The sequence below is a fragment of the Bos indicus genome, chromosome 1 (genome assembly GCF_029378745.1).
Source record: "Bos indicus isolate NIAB-ARS_2022 breed Sahiwal x Tharparkar chromosome 1, NIAB-ARS_B.indTharparkar_mat_pri_1.0, whole genome shotgun sequence".
In the NCBI taxonomy this organism is placed as follows: domain Eukaryota; kingdom Metazoa; phylum Chordata; class Mammalia; order Artiodactyla; family Bovidae; genus Bos; species Bos indicus.
The window spans coordinates 142,360,152-142,379,649 of NC_091760.1; the positions used below are offsets into that span (position 1 = coordinate 142,360,152).

At 48.8% G+C, this 19,498-nt stretch overlaps 1 pseudogene; it reads right to left on the bottom strand.

Moving 5' to 3' along the window:
• Positions 1-6,289: 6,289 nt before the first annotated feature.
• LOC139184636 (translation machinery-associated protein 7-like) lies at positions 6,290-15,662 on the bottom strand (annotated as a pseudogene).
• Between the last annotated feature and the right edge of the window lie 3,836 nt (positions 15,663-19,498).

A 19,498-nucleotide genomic window follows, 5' to 3' on the forward strand; every position in this document is an offset into this window, starting at 1 on the left:
AAGAATTCCTTGGGGGGTGGGGGTGATATCTGCTGGAGAATCTCCTGTCCACTACCAAAGAAGGCGTGTCCGAGGAGTGTCAGGACAGGATAGGAAACCTCTGTCTGGTCAGAGAAGCTCCCAAACTCCTTTGCTGCCTAAATACCAGCATTTAGGTTCCACTGGGAAAGAAAATAAAAAGACTGCAGAAAACAGCAGGAAACAGAGCATTGGGTGGATGGTTTCCATTTTCCCAGGTGTCTGTGTCATCAGTCCAACATGCTGGAACCCCTCATTTGTTACCGGGTGGCTGACTGCACAGCCATAAATCCACCTGTACCAACCCATAAACCTGCCAAAGCCAGGAGGTGACTCTAACTTAGTCACGTAAGCCTGTGCTCAGACTTCAGCTGGTTCAGTGGCCAGGGTCATCGCCGCCACCGGACACAGCAAAAAGGAGAATCTCAGGCAACCTAAGGTACCTGCCCTGATGTCCACATGGCTGGGTTTGGGTTTCTAAAGCCAGCTCAGAGGGAGTGTTCATATTTTCTCCTGAGAGGAGAGTTTGTAATTTTTATGAAGATGATTCTTCCTCCCTTTTTAATTAATTTTTATAACATTCTTTTAAAAGTCAGTGTTGCAAGGCTTGTTTGTCACCACACCCCTTCCCATCTACCATTCCCTCCCCATTGAGTTACTTTCAAATGTCTTAACTGTTTTATATTTTAATCTTTACCTTCACATTTTTAACTAACATGATTACTACACTATTTCTTGTTTGTTTGTTTTTGCCATCTTAGCTCACTTATTAAAGTACCCTCCACCATCCTCCGTACACTCTCAGACTCTTCCACACTACTTATCATCTTCACAATTATATCACAATCTTTGGCCAAATCACTGTTTAGGATTGGCATTACTATGACTCCGTAAATGTCACAAGAAAGCCTCTTACAGCACTAAGATACTCTTTCTTTTCTTGTGCAAATTTTTGTTTTTCCTGAAGTTAATTATTGACTCATTTTTTTTCATACACTTAATTTTTTATGTACTATGGACCACTTGGGCTTCCCCGGTGGCTCAGATGGTAAAGAATCTGCCTGCAGTGTGAGAGACCTGGGTTCAATCCCTGGGTCAGGAAGATCCCCAGGAGAAGAGCATGGCAACGCACTCCAGTATTCTTGCCTGGAAAATCCCATGGACAGAGGAGCCTGGAAGGCTACAGTCCATGGAGTTGCAAAGAGTCAGACACAACTGAGCCACTAACACACATACATGGACCACTTCTTCCCCAGTGTTGCTGCCAAGTCATTTCAGTCGTGTCCAACTCTGTGTGACCCCATAGACGGCAGCCCACCAGGCTCCGCCGTCCCTGGGATTCTCCAGGCAAGATCACTGGAGTGGCTTGCCATTTCCTTCTCCAATGCATGAAGGTGAAAAAAGAAAGTGAAGTCGCTCAGTCGTGTCTGACTCTTAGCGACCCCACGGACTGCAGCCTACCAGGCTCCTCCATCCATGGGATTTTCCAGGCAAGAGTACTGGAGTGGGGTGCCATTGCCTTCTCCGTCCCCAACGTTAGAATCTGACAAAGCTGAAAAACTCATCCCAACCAAATCATGCACATCAGGTAGGCATGCATGTCTCGTTTTGTTGTTTGTTTCTCCGGTGGAGACATCCTGACTGGAGCTCCCTGTCCTCCCATTTGTATCTGGACTGGCTGACTTTTTGGCTGTGGCATAGATGTCCTCCCAAGAGTTCCCTTCAACTTCAGTGAGAATGTCTTTGCATTTTTCTGTGCTATATACAGTGTGTCCTGGGTCCCATGTCTTTCTCTTTCTAGGTTTATTTTCTTACTCAAGTGAAGCACACCCTCCAGTAGCTTCCTAAGAAAGGATGCATGTGGGGTGCAATTTTTAGTTCTTAAAAATGTTACTTATTTTCAACATCTTTATTCTGTCCTTTATTTGACAGTTTGTACAGATAAAGAATTCCAAGTAAAACTTTTTAGAATTTTGAAGGCATTGCCCCCACTATTTTCTGCTTTCCAATATTATTAATACTATAACACTATTGAGAAATTCTGATGCATTGAATATCCCACTGTTTTTCTTCTATAAATGTTTAGAATTTTTTAACCCCTTGTGTTTTGAAATTTCAACATGATGCACCTTGTTTCATGTTTTATTGAGAAACTTGGTTCACACCTTCAATCAGGAAAATCATGTCCTGCAATTCCAGTAAATTTATTTGCATTGTTTCTTTGACAACTTTTTCTTCTGTTAAGCATCAATCTTCATTGTTGACCCAGAACAGCCAAAAAGCAAAATAAATACAATTTCTTTAAAAAAATAAATAAACAACTCACAATGCTAAGTGCTGGTGAGGTTGCAAAGCAAATGAAGTTTGCATAAATCACTGACAAGAGCACAGAATACTATAGCCACTTTGGAGAACAGGTTGGTAGTTTGTCTCTCACTTCTTTTTTTTTTTTTGGTTGTGACATGCAGCTTGTGGGATTATAGTTCCCCAAGCAGTGTCCGTGCAGTGGAGGTGCAGAATCCTCACCACTAGACTGCCAGGGAAGTCCCAGATTGGCAGTCTGCAATGCGGGAGACCTGGGTTCAATCCCTGGGTTGGGAAGATCCCCTGGAGAAGGGAAAGGTTATTCAGTCCAGTATTCTGGCCTAGAGAATTCCATAGACTGTACAGTCCATGGGGTCGCAAAGAGTCCGACATGACTGAGTGACTTTCATTTTTACTTTCAGGATGAAGTTAAATATAGACTCACCAAATGACCTAGCAAGTCTAATCTTAGATATTCACCCAAGAAATAAAAACTAATGTTTACAGGGACTTCCTTGGTGGCCCAGCGGTTAAGAATCCACCTTGCAATGCAGGGGACTAGGGTTCAATCCCTGGTCAGGGAACTAAGATCCCACAGGCCATGGAGCAGCTAACCCCTCACTGCACTAGAGAGTCCATGCACCACAATGAAAGATCCCACATGCTAGCAACTAAGATCTGATGTGCACGCATGCTCAGGTCTGTCTGCCTGTTTTCAGCCCCACAGACTGCAGCCCGCCAGACTCTTCTATCCATTGGATTTTTCCCAGCAAGAATATTGGAGCGGGTTGCCATTTCCTCCTCCAGGGGATCTTCCCAACCAGGGGTCAAACCTGTGTCTCTTGCACTGGCAGGTAGATTCTCTACCACTGAGCTACCTGGGAATCCCCTTAGGACCTGATGCAGCTAAATAAATAAATATTTTTAAAATAAAACTAATGTTTACACCAAAACTTGTATACAAATGTTTATGGCAATTTTATTCATAATCATCCCAAACTAGACAAACCAACAGTCTATCTATCAGCTGGATGACAAGGAAGACACTACAGACATGTATGTGCAACAACACGGACTCGACACAAATGCATTACGCTGCATGGAAATGCCACATTCAACAGCCACATCCTCCCAATGGAAGTGGGAGGTTCCATTGAGATGGCATTCTGGAAATTCATTCAGTGGAGACTGGAATGGTCACTGGTTGCCAGGGGCTAGGGCGGAAGCAGGAGGCTGACTGTAAAGGGGTAGGGAACGGTTCGGGGTGGTAGACGTCTGTTCTGGATTGTGTGGTGGTAACACAACTGGGTACATGAGTCAAAAGTCGTGCAGAACTGAGTTTTACCCTATGCCAGTTGTATCCCAGTAAAGTGTTTATTGCTAAGTCGTGTCTGACTCTTTGCAGCCCCATGGACTGTAGCCCACCAGGCTCCTCAGTCCATGGGATTCTCCAGGCAAGAAGACTGGAGTGGATTGCCATTCCCTTCTCCAGAGGATCTTCCCAACCGATGGATCAAACCCGGGTCCCTCCCATTTCGGGTAGATTCTTTACCATCTGAGCCACCAAGGAAGCAGTTGAGGGACTTCTGTGGTGGTCCAGTGGGTAAGAGTCCACCTTGCAATGCAGGGGACGATCCCTGGTCAGGGAACTAAGATCCCACACGCCGTGGAGCAACAAAGCCCATGGGCTGCAACTACTGAGCCCCTGTGCCACAACTAGAGAGTCCACGCATCAAAGAAATACCCTGCATGCTGCAACTCAGACCTGAGGCAGCCAAATAAATAAATCAGTTTAGCAAAATAAAATATTTCTGTTACTTTCTAAAAAATAATAATATATAAGTTGAAGTCACATACACGTGGGAAGTGCACTCTCTAACTGTATTTTGAGTCCTTGAGAAGATGAACAGTCACGGTCCTGAGTCAACGTCCTCCAGGACATTATCCAAGAGGATTCTCCCTCCCAGACTTTTTCCAAGTGACAGGCTGGACACACGTCACCCTTGATGATCTCAAAGCCCTGGTACAGACAGTCTACGATCTGCAGGAGGTTAGGCCACGCCCTCTCTAGAGGCGGTCCTGGGCAGCAGTCACCTTGCTTGGCATCTATGTTTCTTTGCAAAAGGCAGCCTCCTCCACCAGCTTCGTGGACTGACTCAGGTCTTCTCCAGGCCAGGAAATGAGGAGGGAGGACAGGATGCCTGTGGTCCACACCCTCTGGGAAAGGGCAGCTCCCGCTGGGGAGGGACATTGAGTTCCCACCTGGGGACAGTGTGGCCCCCACCCACAGGGCCTGATGCCAGCCAAGGGACCACAGCCACCATCATGAAGGCGAGCTCTGGTTCAGACTCGGACTGTGTCCATTTCACGAGACCACTTGAAGGAGGGGTGCAAGGTCTCCATGTGCAGCGGGGGCCTGCAGAGGAAGACAGAAATTGGCATACTTCCTTCAGACCTTCGCCCTTGGCCAACAGTGTGCCAGGGGGTCAGAGCCCAGTACCAGGCAGAATCAGAGGATCAGAGTGTGGCAGGGTCCAAGCCCCTCTGCTCACTTCCAGTACAACAGCCTTCCAGGTGTTTGCCAAGCACAGTTAGGAAGGTGACTCACTCAGCCCACGTTGGGGATGCTCACGCAGAGCACAGGCTGCCAAGGAAGGTGCCAGAGCACGTGGGTACTGTTCCTCCTCTGGCTACATGGGGGCGGCTCCAGGAGGGCCCTGCCCTGCCCCCACCCCATGCAGAGGATACCCCTGGGCCTACTATAGGCCAGTCCAGCTGCTAAAAATAGTCCCAGTCTGCAGCCAGAATCAATAAACATCATCACATTTTCCACAGCAGGCAGCAGCACAGATGACAAGGGAAATCATGGTGACTTTCCTAGTCTTCCCTGTGCAGCCTGCCCACGGCAAAGGGGACCTTTTTGAACAGGACTGAGGCCCCTGAATCTCACACTGCAGCTCCAAATGCTTTCCAGAGGTAGGTCAGGCAGGACCATGGTGCCAACATGGGAGAGGAGCTAGCCTCACACTTTTTTCATATTCTGTGACATTTAAATCACATGTTTCTTATTTCTGAAAAGACCAAATGAATGACAATGTAGATAAAACAAGTCTACAAAATTGGTCTACAAAGGGATAGTTCCTTTTGTGAGACAAGTTCTTACCAAGCGAACCTTGTAAGTTTTAAAAATATACTGTTTCTCGGGGCTTGGAGGTCCAAAGTTTAAGAAACCACCTTCCAATTCAGGGGACGCTGGTTCGATCCCTGGTTGGGGCGCTAAGATCCCACATGCCCCGGAGTAACTAAGCCTACATGCCACAACTAGAAAAGAGCCCAAGCACCGAGATAAGCACCCATCACAAAGTTTAAAAAATTTAAAAAAAAACAATAAAAAAGAAAGTATATTCAGTTTCTCAAAAAGTCCTGGTTGGTGTGCAACCATTTCATAAATGAGAACATAAAATCAGGTATAATATTACCCCTTGATCAACGTACTATTTAAAAAGCTTTCTTCCCCCATGTCTGATGAATTAACTCCCCCTATTGTGACTGCCTTAATATTGTTGTTGTTGTTTAGTCACTAAGTCATGTCTCACTTTCAGACCCCATGGACTACAGTATGCCAGGCTCCCCTGTCCTTCATTATCTCCCAGAGTTTGCTCAAACTTATGTCCGTTGAGTCACTGAGGTTAGCTAACCATCTCATCCTCTGTTGCCTCCTTCTCCTCCCACCTTAAATCTTTCCCAGCATCAGAGTCTTTTCCAATGCATCAACTTTTTGCATTAGGTGGCCAAAATATTGGAGCTTCAGCTTCAGCACAGTCCTTCCACTACATATTCAAGGCTTATTTCCTTTAGAATGGACTGGTTGGATCTCCTTGCAGTCCAAGGGACTCTCAAGAGTCTTCTCCAACACCACAGTCCAAAAGCATCAATTTTTTGGCGCTCGGCCTTCCTTTCGGTCCAACTCTGACACCCGTACACTACTACTAGAAAATAAAGCACCCTGAACTGGAGCTCGAGCCACAGAAACTTACTCTTAGCTCTAGAGACTCGAACTCCAAAATTGAGGCACGAAAAGAGCCACGCTCTCTCTGAAGTCTCCAGGGGAGGGTCCTTCCTGGCCCCTGCCAGCATCCTTGCCATCCTTGGCTGGCAGATGCATCACCCAGTCACATGGACGTCTTCTCCTGTGTCTTCTCACTGCCACCCTCTGTAGCTGTCTGTCTGTCTAATTTTCCCTTTTTTAAGGATGCCAGTCATATCAGGGTAGGGTCCACACAATGCCTCATTTTCTTTCATTTTTCTAAAAGGCTGCTATGTTGCTGTGCTCTGTTGCTCAATTGTGTCTGACTCTTTGCAATCCCATGGACTGTAGCCCACCAGGCTCTCTTGTCCCTGGAATTTCCCAGACAAGAATACTGGAGCGGGTTGCCATTTCCTCCTCCACGAGATCTTCCCAACCAGGGATCAGACCCCCATGTCTTACATCTCCTGCATTGGCAGGCAGATTCTTTATTACTATGCCACCTGGGAAGCCCCTTTTTGCAAATAAATTGGTTAATTCCAGGTGGTGTAGAATTCAGGATAGAACAAAGATTAAAGAACACTCTGGCAGGAATATTCTGGGCTGGGTTTTTGTGTGTCTCACAGCTAAGGTAGGAATGGCTGAGAAGTACTAAAGACAAGATGAGCCAGTGTATGATTTTTTTTTTTTCACACAAGTTTATTATTCAATGGACAATAGGTTCCAAGACAGCGCTTCCTTCTATTATCAGCTCTAGGTGGCAACAGACGTCATGGCAGGACATCCAGGTGTTTAAACAAGAACGGAATGAAGGATCGCCATTGCCTTAGGCACAAGGAACAGCTTACTTTTTGCCAGATTTCTTAATTCCACCTGTGGTCAAGCGGCCTCTCCCCACAGCCCTCGCTTTTAGTTCCTAGAGTTTCTTCTGCTCCTCCTTCTGTATCTGCTGGAACTCATCTCATCCATCTTCTTGGCTTTCTTCTTGGGCTGCTTCAGGGGCTGCTTCTTGCCTCCTTCGAGGCCCGACATGGCGCCTGCCATGCCTCATTTTTTTTGATCACCTCTATAAAGACCCTGAATCCCCATAAGGTCATGTTCTGAGATATAGGGGATAAGAACCCCAACATGTCTTTGGGGGATCACATAAATAATTCATAGCACTAGCTTCTCCTGGAGGAGCAGAGGTGGGAGAGGGAGGAGAGACATGTGGGAAGATGTGGGGAGAAGCCTAGCCTGCTCCAGGCATGCCCACTTCATTTTTGTGGTTTGTACCCATGAAACATGCAGGGCAGACAGAGCAAAAGAATTAAAATACAAAGCCAGAGCACAAACCCTGATGGTGCCAAAGATGCAGTGGTGAGAACATTACCTGAAGAAGTTGTTTTTCTGTTGTTGTTCAGTTGCTAAGTTATGTGCAACTCTTTGTGACCCTGTGGATTGCAGCACGCCAGGCTTCTCTGTCCTTCACTATCTCCCAGAGTTTGCTCAAACTCAGGTCTATTGAGTCAGTGATACTATCTAACCATCTTATCCTCTGCCTTCCCTTTTTGCCTTCAATCTTTCCCAGCATCAGGGCCTTTTCCAGTAAGTCAGCTCTTCCCATCCCAGGTGGGCCATCCCATCCCAGGTGGCCAAAATACTGGAGTTTCAGCTTCAGCATCAGTCCTTCCAATGAATATTCAGGGTTGATTTCCTTTAGGATTGACTGGTTTGATCTCCTTGCTGTCCACGGGACTCTCAAGAGTCTTCTCCAACACCACAGTTCAAAAGCATCAATTCTTTGTCATTCAGCCTTCTTTACAGTCACAACTCTCACGTCCGTACGTGGCTTCTGGGCAAACCATAGCTTTGACTATATGGACCTTTGTTGGCTGATGACTTTTTGTGATTTGTCTCAAAAGTGTTTGGGGTCTGAAGTCCATCCAGTCTGGGTCAAGTTTCAGGTGGGGCAGTAGGTCATGGGCCCTGGAAGAGCATCTGGCTCCCGGGGCACAGGCCTGGGGAGACCCAACCCCTGGCAGGTGGGCCCTAGTGACTTTCCCAGGAGAAGAGAAGCATTGGTTCAAGGTTACACGTGGCCTGTTCCTGGCTCTGTGGATGGAGCATGCTGTTACCATCTGCGATGCAGCGGGTCCTTTCAGCAGCACCATCCACATTTCACAGCCCATGAGGCTGCCAGCCAGGTCTCAGGCTTTGGAGGTATTGGCCTCTCTGAGGCTAGGAAGCCTCAACCTTAAAAACCGGAGAAAACACAGACAAGGCTGTCCGTTGCGGCCCATCCATCCTCCCTGTGCTGACACGACTCAAGAATCACATGACGCTTTGAGTGCCTTTGTTCAGAAGCAGCCTGGGGATGGCAGGGGTCTCAGCCTGCTAGACTCTGGTTAGAAATGGCGACATCTGAGTGTCAAGGCAACACCATCTGTTCCCAAAATCGGGCTCAGCAGGATCACGGCTGATCCATCCTCGCAGTCCACCTCCTCTTCCAGGTTTCTCTCTGGCGTCCTCCTGTGTCCTCTGGGAAGGCGCCCCCCAGGCTGGCCAGGAGCAGTCGTCAGCACCTGGCTCCCCTGTGCAGGGCCTGAAAGAGGGCCCGCGGGCAGGCGTTGTTAGGAGAGGGCCCCAGAGAGCCCCAGCAAGGGGAGGAAGAAGGTGAAACTGGAGGAGGAAATACACTGCAAGACACAGGGGAGGTGGGTCATGAGGACTTGGGCCCCAGAGCTTCAGAGTTGTCAGGTGAGGTCAGACAGGGAGCAGCCTTGCCCATCCCCCCCCGGCTCCCATATTCAAGCAGTCACTCCCACATCTCCTGGCACCATCTGCATGCCAGGTGGGCTCCACGAGGAGAAGCCAGGGGCAGGAAGTGAACAGGGTTCCCCCAGACCTGCTCCCACAGCAGCAGCTGGGACCCGGGGGACAGGGCACAGGAGGCGCTGGGCATACCAGTCCCCCACGACATTCCTTCACTGCAGGGGCAGAGATTGTAATAAGCAAGTGGGCAGGCCCTTGCAGTTGAGTCTGGGTCCTGGGAACCAGGCCTCAGCCAGCAGGGGAGGCCGTGGAGAGCAGTCGGAGGCAGGCGGGGATGGGGGAGGCCACCTTGCCTCCACTGACTCACGGAGGCAGAAAGCACTCCTCTCTGAAGCCATGGAAGGCCCCAGATTGTTCCCTACAGTCACCAGCTGACCCCCAGCTGGTGGTGAGGTCTTCCTGACCGGCCCTCCCAAATGAATGCAAACTGGGTGTGAGATGATGAAAACACCCATTTATTCCGTACCTGCTATGAGGCTGGGGCTCCTTCTGTGGTATTTTATTGACCGTCCAGGATCCTGCAGGGCAAGCATGTGTGGGCCCCATTTTTAGAGGAGGACCCCAGGGCTCAGGGGGGTTGGCATCTCAGCAAAATCCACACAGCAGGCCTGAGGGTCAGAATGCAGGGCTGCCCGCACCCTCGTGAGCCAGGCCCAGGTTGACTTGGTTTTATGTGCTTTGTTGACACCGTGCCAGGACATCAGTAGAGGGAGTGCCCTGGAGGAAGACTTGCAGGGGGCCCTGCCATGGTGTGTGAGCGTGTGCACGTGTGTGTGCACGCGTGCATATGCATGTAGTGGGACGAGGAAGAGCCACACATCCTCAGAACTGCCTGCTTTGGTTCTCATTCAAACCTACACAGGGCAAAAAACAAAACCAGGATGCCCAGTTAAACTTGCGCTTGGATGCCAGATAAACAGATATCGCATACAATATACTTATACCAACAAATTATTTGTGTTTATCTCGAATTCACATTTAATGGGTGTTCTGAATCTTACCACTGGCTCTCATGGGCTCTCAGCTGGGCTATTCCTCACATTAAATACCATTAAATACCATGCTTTAAACATTTAGAGGGGTTTCTGTATACCTAGTGGGATGCTGAGTTATACTCAGGTAAAATAACCTGGACAGAAATACACTAAATTGTTAATAGCCCTTGTCTCTGGTTAGTGGGCTTACAGATGGTTTTATTTCCTTGTTTATACTTTTCTCTATTTTCTAATTTTTTCAACTCACATCTACTTCACAGAAAACATTTTAATGACTCCAGTAACAATTACTCTCTCCTCCTTGGCACCTGAGACCAAAGGGCAGATTCTGCCAGCATGGGGGAGGGGACGGAGTGGACTTTGGCAGCTGTGAGCCCCAGGCCATGTGAATCATTAACCCTCAAGAGGGAGTCTTGAGGGGCTGATGAGGGTCAGTGCCTGGAGAAATGGGGCTGTGATGAGAGCAGTGACTGGAAAGAGTGGTTCAAAGGCAGTTCACGAATCGGCTACTTTGGATGAGAGGACTGTACAGGGGACCGCCCTGCCAGGTGCAAAGGCTGCTACCCACCTGGAGACAAAGAAGACTCAGGATGCTCTGGTGGAGAGGCTGAACTGCACCCACCAAGGGGCACATGTGCAGTAGGAACGCCACTAACATCGGCTACAGAAGCATATTCCCTGACAAAACTTCCACTTCTTCCCAAAAGGAAAACGAAGATCACAAGACCAGGAGTGGATTACAACCTCTTTTTTTTTTTTTAAGGAAAGGGCGTGTATCCATCCCCTTAGGAAAGAGTTGCAAGGCTATAAGCAAATGAGAACTTGTCCTCTCCGGGTGCCTCTGCAGACTGTCTGCAGGAAATCAGGAGCTGAGTGGTCCCACACGCAAGCCACGGGGTTGGGGGTGGGGGGTAGGCACCCTTCTAGGAGGCTGTCTTCATGCAAAGCCCATTCCTCTGCATCTCCTGGCAAAATGCTCCTTCTGCCATTTGAGACATCCATCATTGTAATCAGTGCTTCTGCTATAAATCTGTCACTCTGTAATCTGATACACTCTTTATTACCTACACACATCCCACAGCAGTCATCTAAAAGAATGATGTGTTTTTCACTTGTTGGCCAAAGTCAGCCAATAAAATGATAATTGCATGTTTGTTATTCACTTCACAAATTCAGGTAGTTGATCCAGACATCATAGAGTTCATTTTTCACTTATTTCCATATTAACCTTAAAATTACAAACAAACAAAAAAATAACTCTCTGTACTTTTGATATAATTCAATAAAAGACTTCAAACTTTAAAAAAAAAAAAAAGAGTGGGTATCCTGAAGCTCCAGCTAGGTCCTGGCCACTGGCTAAATGCAGTGGGCACCTCCTTCCAGATTGTGCCAGGTGGTTCGGTGGCCAAGACTCCATGCTCCCAGTGCAGGGGGCCGGGGTTTGATCCCTGGTCAGGGAACTAGATCCCACATGCCACAACTAAATATCTCACATGCCTCAACGAAGATTGAAGATGCCACACGCCAAAACTAAGACCTGGCACAGCCAAATAAATAAATATTTTTAAAAGAAAAGTAAAGTGTGGGGCAGGATCTCAGAGCCCACCCCTCGCTCATTCCCCAGGGCCTGGGGAAGGGGAAGTCCTGATTGATTCAGTTCTTGCGGGGGTGTCCACTCCTGAGAAGGGGTTAACCTCACCCCTTCAGAACTGCTTGGACCAAATGTGAGTGTGTACGTATGCACATGAGTGTGGTAGGGGACACAGGCCACCCGCCGCAGAGAGCAGACACTTCAGGAAGCTCCCTGCACCTGTTTCCTTTTCCTTAAAGTGCTTGAGTGTCTGACAGTGGCTGTGTGACTCTGTTTTGTCAGTGATCAGGAAGGTGAAGTCGCCAACGGCTTCTGGACAAGGTGACACAAGAGCTGTGAGAATAGAAGCCCTTTGCCACCTGCCCCTCCCTGCACTGGGTGTTGCCTAGGAGTATGTGATTCCTGGAACCCCTGCAGCCATATTGCCACTGAGGGGCAAGCCAAGAAAAATCTCACCAACCCAGTGCCCTCCCTGCATAGTTCATGAAATGATTGAAGGCATTGCTATCAACTACACTTCAATTTTTAAAATGCAAAAAAAAAAAAGAAATTTTTTAAAGAAAGCTTTGCTTTAGCTTCTGAGAGTTAGAGATTCTATTATTTATGACCAAAAGCACCCTATGATCACAGCCATTCTGTTGACAGACAAATAAATGGTCAGGAGGCCAGCTTAGTCATCTGGGTAGAATTTAGCTGAGACCTGTTCTGACACCTTTCTACCCAGGTACTATAAATGAAAACTTTGCCCCTTGACATGTCCCCAGCTCCCCATTCCCACACGACCATAACCTTCTGTGTGTGAAATGATTCCCGGTTGCCGTGGAGACCAGGACACCTGCAAAGGAAACAGACTGCACAGTGGGGTTGAAGGTTAGTCTAGGAGTAGGGCGTGGGAAGGCAGATTCTCCTGGCCCTTCTCTTTAATGGCCTAATTGTTATTTCGCACACAATAGTCTAATTATTTCCCTAAGGCTGGGGACACGGGCTTGCCTGGAATGGCTTTCTGAGTTGTCACAGGTCCCTTCCTTCTGACTCCTACTCGCGCCTAGCAGGGGCTGGGCAGCCCCCGTGGCAGAGACGGACCCTGGCTTAGCACCCCTGGAACAGCAGGGGTGGGCCAAGGGGAAGCTGCCCCTAATCTCACCCTCCACAGGACTGGACCTGGGCAGCATGGCTGGAGGTGTAAAGGTTCTATTTCTAGAACTCTCCAACCTGCCTGCTGAGCTCCAAGTCTCTACTGCAGGCAGGCAGATCGGCACAAACACTCATGAGATGCCCACTGAATGCATCATCCACCCCACTTCCAGGACCAACAATCAGGCCTAGATTGGGTTTCATCTGACCCCTATTCTTTCATTCAACACATATTTGTGGAGCATATTTCTCTGCTCTCAGGTGGGGATGCCTATGGTGGGCAGAATAAACCCCCCTTCCACCCCTCTCCACCCAGGGATGATGATGATCCTGGTCCTGAGACCTGTGTCATTTCTTCTGGCAGCAGGGACCCTGTAGCTGTGGTTCAGGTAAGGAATGTGAGCTGGGAGATCATTCTGGATTATCCACGTGGGCCCAATGTCATCCCAGAGGAAGAGAATCAGTGAAGGAGACCTTCAGGGAAGCAGAGAGGGAGGGAGGTGATGGCTGGCTTTGAGGCTAGAGGAAGGGGCCAGAGAGCCAGAAAGATGAGCAGCTTCTAGAAGCTGGGAAAGGATTCTCCCCCAGGATTTATAGAAGGAACCTCCCTGCTGCCACTTGACTTTATCTCAGCCAGGCCCACATCAGACCTCTGACCTCCAGCACCGAGAGCTGATAAATGCAAGCTGTCTTAAGCCACATGTAACAGCAGCCACGGGGAACCAGCCCAGCGGCCCTCTCATTGACCTCCATCCCCAGACCCCGCTTCCTCCCTGTGCTTCACACCTTCCTCCTGCCACCTTTGAATCCAGACTTTCCTCTCCCAATACAGCCTCTGATCAAACTAGTCAGTCCTAAAGGAAATCAACCCTGAATATTCATTGGAAGGACTGATGCTGAAGCTGAAGTTCCAATACTTTGGCCACCTGATGTGAAGAGCTGACTCATTGGAAAAGACTCTGATGCTGGGAAAGATTGAGGGCAGGAGAAGAAGGGGGTGACACAGAAAGAGATGGTTGGATGGTATCATGGACTCAATGGACATGAGTTTGAGCAAACTCCGGGAGACGGTGAAGGACAGGGAAGCTTGGCATGCTGCAGTCCCTAGGGTTACAAAGAGTTGGACATGACTTAGCAACTGAGCAAGAACTCATATACCACATAATTCATTCATTTAAGGTGTTCAATGCAATGGCTTTTAGTACATTCACAGAGTTGTACAACCATCTCCCAGCCATCTCCATGGTCAATTTTAGAACCTTCATCACCTCCAAAAGAAACACTCTACCCTTTCAGTAACACCCTGCAATTTCCCTCAGCCCCCAGGCCCTGGAAACCAAAACACTTACTGTTTTTCTATGACTGTGCCTGTTCTGGACATTTCATATGAGTGGAGTCGTGTAACACATGTTATTCTCACCCTTCCTTTTCCTCCTCACCACCTCCAACCCGCCACTGCTTCCTGCACCCACCTGCCTGGCACTCTCTTCTCTCAATGGGGTGGGGGGCATGTCACCTGTTATGAGTGTTATTGTTGCCTGTTCTGGTGGTTGGGGGAGAGGTGTTGGGGAGATGCTTTCACTGTTTCCTTCAATGCAGACACCTGGGAGAGTCCCACAGGTGAGGCAGGGCATTGTCCTATTGGCCCCAGTCACACCTGGACGTGGGGAGGACTTCCTGGAGAATGTTGCCAGGACTGTGTGGAGGAGGAGGGATGTGGGCAGCAGGCCAGCCAGGAAGCTCCAGAAGGAGGGGCACGGATGTGTAAGAGGGGCTGCCAGCCCTTCAGGGGCCAGGACGGAGGCCCAGGAGGGTAACTGAAAGTGGGGCTGGACACAGGCTAGAGTGAGCGGCCTTCATGGAGGCAAAAGGACCACTGAAGGCCTGGGGGCATCAGGCCTGGGAAGGAGAGTCAAGTTCCTTTAGAGGCCACTGGCTGCTGAAGGGAGAGAAGACAGAAGGTAAGATGGAAGGAGGCCTGGAGCCTCTCAGAGGGACATTCCTGGCTGGTGTCCTGAATTAACCTCATGAGTTAGTTCATGCTCAGAGCACAGAAGAGGCCAAAGTTCCTGTCAGGTGCCCTGGTGAGCACTCACAGCCACCTAATAGAGTCCTCTGCACTTTGCACCCGGGACTTCAGGGACTCCAGCCAGCTCCCCCGCCAGCCCACACTCTCCCAGCTCCCTCCTGGGCGCTTTCTGGGTTCTGGCTCCACACCAGGTGCTTCACCACTGAGTGCCACACCCACCAGGGGTACCTGCAGATGGAGCCAGGAACCGCCACACCTCCCCCAAAGTCCTTGGTCCGGAAGTGGTGGCCAGGGACAAGAACAAGCAACTTGGCAGATTGGAGAGAGTCCTGTTCCCTTCATCTCCTGGCTGGCTTTGCAAATAGCAAAGCACGTTGTCTTTGTAATGCAAGAAATATCAGCTCTTTGTTAATGGTCATGACCCTGATGCTGGGAAAGATCGAGGGCAGGAGGAGAAGGGGGCAACAGAAAATGAGATGGTTGGATGGCATCACTGACTCAATGGACACAAGTCTGTGCAAACTCCAGGAGACAGTGAAGGACAGGGAAGCCTGGCATGCTGCAGTCCATGGGGTCCCAAAAAGTCGGACACAACTGAGCAACTGAACAACAAAATGACATCTGTGGGTTGCAGTAAAACCTATACGATAAGCTTACTTGAGAGAAATTCAAATATTGAACTATTTAAAAACAAACTTTCAGGGGGGAATAAATTAAGAGTTTGGAATTAGCAGAAATATATATATATATATGCTAATATATAAATTACAATATACAAAATAGATAAATGGCAACTGTACAGCACAGGGAACTATATTCATTATCTTATAATAACCTATAATGGAAAAGAATCTGAAAAAGAATATATATATACAAGAAAAAATTTTATATATCATATAAAACTGAATCGCTGTGCTATACACCTGAAACTAACATGTTGTAAATCAACTATACTTCAATAAAACAAAAAACAAGGAAAAATTCGAAATTTAATAGAAACAAAATTTTATACTCTTCAAAGAACCAAGAATTACTAAGAGGATGTTACGTAAGTAAGGTGCTAGATAAAATGCAGGGCACCCAGTTAAATGTGAAATTCAGATCAGCAACAATTTTTTAGTATGAGTAGTCCCTGATAGCTCAGTTGGTAAAGAATCCACCTGCAATGCAGGAGACCCCGGTTCGATTCCTGAGTCGGGAAGATCCATTGGAGAAGGGATAGGCTACCCACTCCAATATTCTTGGGCTTCCCTGGTGGCTCAAGTGGTAAAGAATCTGCCTGTAATGTGGGAGACCTGGGTTCAACCCCTGGGTTGGGAAGATTCCCTTGAGAAGGGAAAGGCTACCCACTTCAGTATTCTGGCCTGGAGAATTCCATGGACTGTATAGTCCATGGGGTCACAAAGAGTTGGACACAACTGAGCGACTTTCACACATACACACAGTCATAAACAATAAAGTACAAGTATAAATTATAAACATTTGTGAGCTATTCATCATTTTTTGTAAGTCCATGCAATATTTAGGGTATACTTGTGCTAAAAATTATGAATCATTTTTAAATTTTCAAACAGAACATTAGTAAAATTGAGAATTGTACATTTTAATAAAAAATTAATAAACTATATTATGGCTAACTTTTTATTGTAAGTATGTCTTGTGCAATATTTGGGATATTAAAAAGTGATCTTGGGCAATAGCTTCACCACTCTGGGGCCTCAACTGTTTCATATCCAAGGTTGTAGTCCAGTGTACACACTCCCATCCCCACTTAATCAGGATCCTCCTTGTCCCCTGGGAGTGATGATACTGACCTTGGTTTTAACCAACATGATCAGGGAAGTTGGCCCCTGGCTGAGATGCTCTGACTCAGGTCATCCTGGAAGCCCCCCCTAAGGGGACTTGGGACCACAGGGAGTCGTTCCCAGGGCTGAAGGTCGAGGGAGAACTGGGTTGTGAGTGAGGACGATGGGGAGGCCACTCCAGGAAGGTGTGTTCAGGTAGATTGAGGTGATGATTTCCTGTGGCAGGTCCCAGCAGGCCGTTGCTGCCTTTGATGAATGAAGGAAGAATGTGGCCAGATCAGCAGAAGCGGTTTCCTGTGACTTGGTCTCCTTGGCGGTGCTGTGGTTGTCTACATTAACCTCTTCCCTCCTGTTGTTTCATCTCCAGAGAGGATGTGTGGTCCAGGCCCCTAGTGGGACTGCCAGGCCACCCTGCATCCCTGGGCAAGCCAATACCTTCAGTCTTATGAGTTTACCTGTATGCAAGGTAAGTGACATTCACCCAACTGAACAGGGTTCCGTGGGAACCTATGATGCTGAGGGGGCTCCAGCACCCAGGGCTGCTGGTAAGGGTGAGGAGAATGTGATGTTTCATTCTATGCATCAGCTTGGCTAGACCATGGTGCCAGACATATGGCCAAGCATTTTTCTAGTTGTTACTGTGAGAATGCTTTTGGATGAGATCAGCATCTAAATTGGTAGACTTGGAGTAAAGCAGATTGCCCTTTGTGGTGTGAGTGGGCCTCACCACATCAGTCAAAGAACCCAATAGCACAAAAGATTACCTTCTCACGAAAAAGAGGGCTGCTGCAACCGATGAACTTTAGACTTCAGCTGGGTCTCCAGCCATCTGGTCTACCCCATAGGATTTGGGACTTGCCAGCCTCCATAATCTCATGAGCAAATTCCTCATGATAAATCTCTTAATTTGCACATTTTCACACCCACTGTTCTGTTTCTCTGGACAGATGTGATGAATGCAGGGCGTGTCAGGCCTGCTCCCTCCCCCAAGACCAGGAGAAGCTGACAAGCATCAGACACACAGCTCTCCAGGCTCGACCAAGGCTGGGAGAAGCCTTCTGGAGGGGCCAGATCTGTGCCAAACAACTGGCAGAGCTCCCCCAGCCCCTCCTTCATGGGCCAGCCCCACCCCTCCATCCCTAACATGGCTACAGCCAGGGTGTGGAGATCATTACTGCCACCACCAATAATCACCAGGAAACTCCACCCAGCCCGGCACCGACACAGGATTCCACAACAGCCAGGCCTCTTCTGACTCCTTGGGAGCATCTCTGTTTTGCTGTTACAGAGTTGCTCCAAAGTGCAGCTCTGGGGGCCCACAGCCTGAGATGCCTCTGCCTCAGGAAGATGTGTCCTGTGAGTGGATGGTCATGCATGGGTCCCATTGTAGCCATTTCCCTGGGGAGGGAGCCCTGCCAGCCAAGATGGAAATGGTGGAGGGTAGGGTGGGGGTGGGGGCCCCTGGACAGCCTCCCCAGCCCCAAGCCCAACTCTCCAGCCCATGAGGCCTGGTCCTAGGAGCTCATCCAACTTGTTGGGAAGAGCCCAGGATGGCTCACTCCCACGCTGGGACCATAGTGTTCTAAGCTACTGCCTAACTGACTCCAAAAGGGGCAGCATGGGCTGCTCCCCGTGTCTCCACAGCCCCCGTTTCTGGCCGGCATCCAGATCACTCCCAGCACACCAGCCCATGACACATCTCTGTCCATTGTTCCCACCTGCAAGGGCTTTCCTGGTCTCCCTGACCTCCCAACACCATCCCCTAGCCACCTGAGGGCTGGGTCCCCAGGCAAGGAACTTCCAGGCCGCCTCCCTCCCCTTCTCCTCTGGGCCGGCTCTCTCTGTCACCCACTGTCCTCTAGAAGGTGAGCAAGTGTCAGAGACGCTAGAGGGCTTGGTGTCCTTTGAGACCAGGAGGTGACCCACACTGCTCGGTGGGAGCTTGGTCTGTGCAAACGATGGAGGAAGTGAAGGAACAAAAGATGGACTGAAGGGATGCCTTAGTCTGACATGTCCATGCTGCACAGCTTCATTACATCTACAAAAGAGATGCAGTGAATCATAAAACAAGACAGAGTCAGTGTAAAATAAGGATGCACCAGGCACCGCCCAGGTCCTTAGCGGGCCTGGAAGAGGAAAACACAAACAAGGGGCCCCTTACTGCCTTTGGCTCAGGGCCTGGCAGCTGCAGGACTTGCTTCTGTTGAGGGACCTTTTTTTTAATGAATTGAGATGAATACACACAGCATAAGATTAGTCACGTTAGAGGCAGCTGAGGAAGCATCTAGCACATTCACAATGTTGTTTCAACCCCGTGTTTCCTCCCCTCCAAAGGAAAAGCCTGGACCTCTCAGCAGTTTCTCCCCAGCCTCCCCCCAGGCCTGGCCACCACATCCAGGACTTTTCCTATCCATGGAATATACAGTATGTGACCTCCGTGTCTGTTGTCTTTCTCTGGACATAGAGACTTAGAGGCTCACTCACGTGGTAGCAGGCACCCATCCTTCCTTCCTTCCTGGATAACACGCTACTGTGTGGAGATGCTACGCTGGGTTGATTCTGGTACCCACTGACAGACCCTGCACTCTTTCCCCCTTGCTGGTTGGGAACGAGCTGCTCTGAGCACAGGTGTGCTTGCACTTCTCTGAGTCTCTGTTTGCAACTCTTGGGGTGTAGACCACCAATAGTTCACAGTTCACAGGACTGTGGATATCCAGTTTTCAGGCATCATAGCTTCGCTAGCCCACAGTCAGGAGCAGAGGGCCGGCTTTGTACCTGGGT